Genomic DNA, 8426 nt, shown 5'->3' with positions numbered 1-8426 from the left:
AACCAACACAAAGTACTTCAAAGAGTGCCCCAAAGTTTCTACCGGAGAGTCAAGACGAAAACATGTGCCAACCCCTATGCATAGGTTCATGGGCGGAACCCGCAAGTTGATCACCAAAACATACATCAAGTGGATCACGTGAATATCCCATTGTCACCACAGATAAGCACGGCAAGACATACATCAAGTGTTCTCAAATCCTTAAAGACTCAATCCGATAGGATAACTTCAAAGGGAAAACTCAATCCATTACAAGAGAGTAGAGGGGGAGAAACATTATAAGATCCAACTATAATAGCAAAGCTTGTGATACATCAAGATCGTGCCATAGAGAGAACACGAGAGAGAGAGAGAGAGAGAGAGAGAGAGAGAGAGATCAAACACATAGCTACTGGTACATACCCTCAGCCCCGAGGGTGAACTACTCCCTCCTCGTCATGAAGAGCACCGGGATGATGAAGATGATGGCCACCGGTGAGGGATCCCCCTCCGACAGGGTGCTGGAACAGGGTCCCGATTGACTTTTGGTGGCTATAGAGGCTTGCGGTGGCGGAACTCCCGATCTATCTTTGTTATCGATGTTTTTAGGGTATATGGGATTATATAGGTGAAAGAAGTCGGTCGGGGGGTGCTCGAGGGGCCCAGGAGATAGGGGGCGCACCCTATAGGGGGGCACCCTCCTTTCTCATGGCCTCCTCGAGGCTCTTCTCACGTGAACTCCAAGTCTCCCGGATCATATTCTTCCCAAAAATCACGCTCCCGAAGTTTTCATTCCGTTTGGACTCCGTTTGATATTCCTTTCCTTCGAAACACTGAAATAGGCCAGAAAACAACAATATGGGCTGGGCCTCCGGTTAGTAGGTTAGTCCCAAAAGTAATATAAAAGTGTATAATAAAGCCCGTAATCGTCCAAAATAGATAATAAAATAGCATGAATGCTTCATAAATTATAGATACCTTGGAGACGTATCAGTCGCCCGCAATCCACGCCTGCAGCCCCTGAACCAATGTAGGCATAATGGCGGTGATCGTCGCTCCCAGTTGGTGTCGCACTTGCTCTTGGACTATCTCCGGAATCCGCACCACTTGTGCCTTGAGTTCTTGAACCTCGCGCTCCTGGCTTTCCGAGTTGGTCTTTCTCTCCTTTCGCCCAGCCGTATAGTATTCCGACCATTTTGTGTACAAGCCTTTGCCGGCCACATGATCAGCTAACAATGGCTTACTGAACTTATCCTTGTTTTTCGATACGTTCAACGCCCTATTTGAAGTGGTGTCCCAAGGGGCAGTCGGGGACCCCGAGCTACTGCTTTCAGTTTCCTGCGGAAGGAACGTGAACCATTTAGAAAATTGGCTTCATTAATTAGAATGCAACCATATGGAGCTAATTACACAGGGGTGTATTTCTTACCAGAACAAGCTCAAGCGCCTTGGTCTTTGGATCCGTGGTAAGCTCCTTTGTTACCGGGTCCATCTTGTACCGGGCCCTAACATAGTTCCTGGTCTGCTTGTCACCGTATTTATCAAAGAGGGGCAGTAGGCCTTGCTCGGTACGCTTCGCGTCCTCCTTGTCCCATATAGGTTCCACCACTCTGTAACCGCCGGGACCGAGTTTGTGGACCCCTAATTTCAAGTCCCGCATATCTTTCCCCCACTGACTTGATTCTGCGGATGCATTGCTCTCGCACTTGATCTTGAACTCCTAGTAGTCAGCTTCACTGATCGAAGGATTTTTCTCCTTGATCTTCTCATAACTATCACCACATAGAATCCTATGCCTCACCGCGGCTCTCCAAGTAGACAGGGCCGTGCTCATCTTCGTGAGGGCGGCATTGTTCACTTTATTCCCTGAGAGGCGTGTGTTTGCAAAGTCACCGGGGAACTTGTATTGTTCGTGCAACTTCGTGAAGAGGAGGTTGCACAAATTCCCTCGGTCACGATGCCTTAGGTTCTCGGTGTTGATTGAGACGGTGCTCCGGAGAATGCACCCGAGTTGCCCCACGTACCCACTGACTAATTCTTTGGGCGTTGTTGGATACCCACTGGAGGACACTTCAGTTAATTCCTCCTTGACGGTGCCGAGCACGTTCGGGTGCCGGTCCTTCCGTTGCCTCTTCGGTTGGTTGTCATCTGTGCGTGCGTTGCCATCATCAGTGGTGGCATCCTCGGCGGCACCATCAGTGGTGTCATCCCCGACGCCACTAGGGGTTGTGTAGTCGAGATCGGTGTCTTCCGCGGCGTCCTCATAGAGGTGAGGTTCTTCCTCCATCTCCTGGGACAGCTCCCAGAATGCCTTGCCCGAACCGCCGGCCTCATCGTTGTGGGCCATGTTCGCTCTAAATAGGAAAAAAGGCTACTAGAGTTATTTCTTAAATGCAGTCTAGGAAAAAAATAAATCCACAAGTCAATATATCAGGACCCATCACATCTTCATAGACTCGATGGGGCCTCAAATGCCCTTCCTCATCTACAACTAGTTGTCCGCCTCAATGGATGGGTTTTCTCACATTTTTCTGATTCAAACTAGATTTTGATATAGTATGTATTCAGTTTGATCAACTTGCAAACCAGCCAGCATTGGGAAGTTCCAGTCTACTAGTAGAGGGGAAAACATGAGGAGCAGCTTGTAGGTTTGCTTGCTCCGGTGGGACGGGATGGAGGATATAGCAGTAGCAACTCAAAGCAGTAGCAGTAGCACCCCTATATCATACATATATTTATTTTTTGCCCTGCTGCTCTTACTAGTTTTAGCTTATCAAAGTGGATGTATGTATCACATGTTTCTGAAACTAGATTTGTATTGCTGGTAGGTTATTTTGTGTATGTGATCTAAAATAAATACAAAAAAATCGGCTGATTCTACTGTAATGCATTATTAGTCTCAAAACTTCTAGTTATGTTTGCAATATTAACAGGAGTACACTACTAGAGTTAATAAATTGGGCACCTTCTAGGTCAAACTATAAATGTTGATTAATTTTTGTTTCGGTTGAGAATCGGGCACCTTCTAGGTCAAAAAAATTGGGCATGACCTTTGCTAATTTTCTTGACCTAGGAGTGTCCAATTCTCAACCGAAACAGAAATTAATCAACATTTCAGGAGAAAGGGGTCATTTCACATCAGAAATTGAGCAGGTTCAACAGTAGCAGCAACATTATAGTAGAAACAACAGTAGAAACAACTACAGAAAAAAGTAGCAGAAGCATCACAAGTTTGGGATCTACAGTAGCAGCAGCATCACAATATTGGGATCTTGCCACTGCCCAAAAAATAGGTGCAGTAGGCAGAATTACAAACATAAAACAGAGCATTGATGTCTACTACACAACCTTCTTCTTGTAGACGTTGTTGGGCCTGCAAGTGCACAGGTTTGTAGGACAGTAGCAAATTTCCCTCAAGTGGATGACCTAAGGTTTATCAATCCGTAGGAGGCGTAGGATGAAGATGGTCTCTCTCAAACAACCCTGCAACCAAATAACAAAGAGTCTCTTGTGTCCCCAACACACCCAATACAATGGTAAATTGTATAGGTGCACTAGTTCGGCGAAGAGATGGTGATACAAGTGCAAAACAGATAGTAGATAAAGGTATTTGTAATCTGAAATAATAAAAACAGCAAGGTAGTGAGCGATAAAAGTGAGCGTAAACGGTATTGCAATGATAGGAAACAAGGCCTAGGGTTCATACTTTCACTAGTGCAAGTTCTCTCAACAATAACAACATAGATAGATCATATAACAAACCCTCAACATGCAACAAAGAGTCACTCCAAAGCCACTAATAGCGGAGAACAAACGTAGAGATTATGGTAGGGTACGAAACCACCTCGAAGTTATCCTTTCTGTTCTATCTATTCAAGAGTTCATAGTAAAATAACATAAAGCTATTCTTTCCACTCAATCCATCATAGAGTTCATACTAGAATAACACCTTAAGACACAAATCAACCAAAACCCTAATGTCACCTAGATACTCCATTGTAACCTTAAGTATCCGTGGGCATGATTATACGATATGCATCACACAATCTCAGATTCATCCAACCAACATAAAAGTACTTCAAAGAGTGCCCCAAAGCTACTACTGGAGAGTCAAGAACGTGTGCCAACCCCTATGCATAGGTCCCCAATGTCACGAAACCCGCAAGTTGATCACCAAAACATACATCAAGTGGATCGCAAGACATACATCATGTGTTCTCATAAAAGACTCAATCCGATAAGATAACTTCAAAGGGGAAACTCAATTCATCACAAGAGAGTAGAGGGGGAGAAACATCATAAGATCCAACTACAATAGCAAAGCTTGGGATACATCAAGATCGTGCCATAGAGGGAACACGAGAGAGAACATGAGAGAGAGAGAGAGAGATCAAACACATAGCTACTGGTACATACCCTCAGCCCCGAGGGTGAACTACTCCCTCCTTGTCATGGATAGCGCCGGGATGATGAAGATGGCCACCGGTGATGGATCCCCCTCCGGCAGGGTGCTGGAACAGGGTCCCGATTGGTTTTTGGTGGCTATAGAGGCTTGCGGCGGCGGAACTCCTGATCTAGGTTCTGTTCTGGAAGTTTTTGGGTACGTAGGTATATATGGGTGCAGGGGGTACGTCGGAGGAGCTACGGGGGCCCCACGAGGCAGGGGGCGCGCCCAGGGGGCGCCCCCACCCTCGTGGGCAGCCCGTATCTCCCCTGACATGCACTCCAAGTTCCCTGGGTTGCTTTCCTTCCAAAAATAACTTCTCCAGTTGATTTCGTTCCGTTTTGACTCCGTCTGACATTCCTTTTCCTCGAAACACTGAAATAGGCATAAAACAGCAAATCTGGGCTGGGCCTCCGGTTAATAGGTTAGTCCCAAAAATATTATAAAAGTGGATAATAAAGCCCAATATTGCCTAAAACAGTAGATAAAGTAGCATGGAGCAATCAAAAGTTATAGATACATTGGAGACGTATCAAGCATCCCCAAGCTTAATTCCTGCTCGTCCTCGAGTAGGTAAATGATAAAAAAGAATTTTTGATGCGGAGTGATACTTTGGCATAATTTCAATGTAAATCTTCTTAATTGTGGTATGAATATTCAGATCCGAAAGATTCAAGACAAAAGTTCGTATTGACATAAAAGTAATAATACTTCAAGCATACTAATTAAAGCAATCATGTCTTCTCAAAATAGCATGGCCAAATAAAGTTATCCCTACAAAATCATATAGTCTGGCTAAGCTCTAACTTCATTACACAAAGTATTTAATCATGCACAACCCCGATGATGAGCCAAGCAATTGTTCCACACTTTAGAAATCTCAAACTTTTTCAACTTTCACGCAATACATGAGCGTGAGCCATGGACATAGCACTATAGGTGGAATAGAATGGTGGTTGTGGAGAAGACAAAAAGGAGAAGATAGTCTCACATCAACTAGGCATATCAACGGGCTATGGAGATGCCCATTAATAGATATCAATGTGAGTGAGTAGGGATTGCCATGCAACGGATGCACTAGAGCTATAAGTATATGAAAGCTCAACAAAAGAAACTAAGTGGGTGTGCATCCAACTTGCTTGCTCACGAAGACCTAGGGCACTTTTGAGGAAGCCCATCATTGGAATATACAAGCCAAGTTCTATAATCAAAAATTCCCACTAGTATATGAAAGTGACAACATATGAGACTCTCTATCATGAAGATCATGGTGCTACTTTGAAGCACAAGTGTGGTAAAAGGATAGTAGCATTGTCCCTTCTCTCTTTTTCTCTCTTTTTTTGGGCCTTTTCTCTTTTTTTATGGCCACTCTTTTTTTTCGTCCGGAGTCTCATCCCGACTTATGGGGGAATCATAGTCTCCATCATCCTTTCCTCACTGGGACAATGCTCTAATAATGATGATCATCACACTTTTATTTTTCTTACAACTCAACAATTACAACTCGATACTTAGAACAAAATATGACTCTATATGAATGCCTCCGGCGGTGTACCGGGATATGCAATGAATCAAGAGCGACATGTATGAAAGAATTATGAAGGTGGCCTTGCCACAAATACAATGTCAAATACATGTTCATGTAAAAAGCAATATGACAAAAGTAATGCATGTCATATCAACGGAACGGTGGAAAGTCGCATGGCAATATATCTCGGAATGGCTATGGAAATGCCATGATAGGTAGGTATGGTGGTTGTTTTGAGGAAGGTATATGGTGGGTGTATGATACCGGCAAAAAGTGCGCGGTATTAGAGAGGCTAGCAATGGTGGAAGGGTGAGAGTGCGTATAATCCATGGACTCAACATTAATCAAAAGAACTCATGCACTTGTTGCAAAAATTTAGAAGTCATCAAAAACCAAAGCACTAAACGCATACTCCTAGGGGGATAGATTGGTAGGAAAAGACCATCGCTCGTCCCCGACTGCCACTCATAAGGAAGACAATCAATAAATAAAATTGTGTTCTGACTTTATCACAAAGCGGTTCACCATACGTGCATGCTACGGGAATCACAAACTTCAACACAAGCATTCTTTAAATTCATAATCACCCCAACTAGCATTGCTTTGATATTATCACTTCCATATCTCAAAACAATTATCAAGCATCAAACTTATCTTAGTATTCAACGCACTCAAAAGAAAGTTTCACAAATCTTGAATACCAAGTATATTATCTTTAAGCAAATTACCATGCTATTAACAACTCTCAAAATAATCTAAGTGAAGCATGAGAGATCAATAGTTTCTTTAAAACAAATCCACCACCGTGCTCTAAAAGATATAAGTGAAGATCAATGAGTAGCTAAATAATTATGCAACTATGTGAAGACTCTCTCTCATTAAAGAATTTCAGATCTTGGTATCTTATTCAACAAGCAAAACAAAATAAATGACAATGCAAGGATAGCACAACTCATGTGAAGAAGCAAAAACTTAGGCTCAACCAATACTAACCGATAGTTGTTGAAGAAGAAAGGTGGGATGCCTACCGGGGCATCCCCAAGCTTAGATGCTTGAGACTTCTTGAAATATTATCTTGGGGTGCCTTGGGCATCCCCAAGCTTGAACTTTTATGTCTCCATAATTCCTCTCATATCATGGTTTCTCTTTTTATCAAAAGCTTCATTCACAACAAACTCAACAAGAACTCGTGAGATAGGTTAGTATAAGCCAATGTAAAACCTTATCATATTCTACTGTAACACCATAATTTGAATTAACACCATAATTTGAATTAACACACACACTCACTAGCACCCAGGATTATGAATTAACACCATATTGCACTGTAGTGATGTCATAAAAAAGCACCGTTGTGATAATCAGTATAAGAGTTGTAGAATGGAAAGCAACCAAGAACAGATGCAGGTCCAGGCCACCACCAGAGCACATATGTTCATCTAACATGTAACAAAGAGAAGAAACAATAATATAGGACATGAGATACCTTATATATATCACGAACATATATATATATATATCACAGGTACAGGTACATAGGTAATACAGAGACTACAACTTGAACTAGCACGGTTATGCGGCAAGTGCAGTACACAACTTACAAAATTTAACTAATTATGCCATGAAAGAACAGAGTAACAAATTCAGTTTCGCAGATCAACACATAATCACTAGACAAACACGAATCTAAACTGAACAATTAATAGGTTGCAAGAATATATAAAATCTGAACATTACACAATTCTGAACATTACACTTCTAAAATTCATAGAAATTTGAGAGAGAGAGAGGGAGACAGCAAGGATTCAGATTCAAAGAAGTGCAGCAGGAGGGAAGTGGAGAGGGGGAGGAGCAGAAGTTTTGAGGTTTCAGAGAAGAGCAACAACAAGACGTTGAGAGGAGGAGCAGCAGGAGTAAAGCAAGAGGGAGGAGCAGCAACAAGGCGAGGGAAGAAACACGGCCGACAGAGGACGAGCGCGGCCATGGGCGGCAACACACAAGTGCGTGTGTGCACGAGCGCGGCCGACTGCAGCGACAGCGCAGCGGCGAGGCAACACAGGAGCTCGGCGACGGCGGCTACGGCACCAAAGCATCAAACCCTAATCCCCAGCGAGGGCAGGGAAGAAATGGCAGCGAGAGGAATTGGGGAAACAAAAGCGAACCTCCTTGTAGTCGTCGAACTGCTGCTGGCACTTGCTCCTGTCCTGGTTAGCGAGGCGGAGGAGGTGTGGAGCACGTGGAAGACGAGGTGGGGCGGCGGGTAGACGGGCACCTTGGCATGCAGGCGCTCGTGGGCGACGAAGCGGCAGAGGTCGAGCGCGTAGGGCTTGAGCGGCTCCCCGGAAGAGTGCCTCCAGCCACGTCTCCTCCACGAGCAGCTCCGGACTCGGCGAGGCGGAGGTTGCGGCGTGCGCGGGTGAGGGCGAGGTTGGTATCGCCCCTGCGGCGCTGCTCCGGCGAGAGCGGGGTGGGGTC

The sequence above is a fragment of the Triticum aestivum genome, chromosome 1B, assembly GCF_018294505.1.
Source record: "Triticum aestivum cultivar Chinese Spring chromosome 1B, IWGSC CS RefSeq v2.1, whole genome shotgun sequence".
NCBI lineage: Eukaryota > Viridiplantae > Streptophyta > Magnoliopsida > Poales > Poaceae > Triticum > Triticum aestivum.
This window is presented reverse-complemented; position numbering follows the sequence as displayed.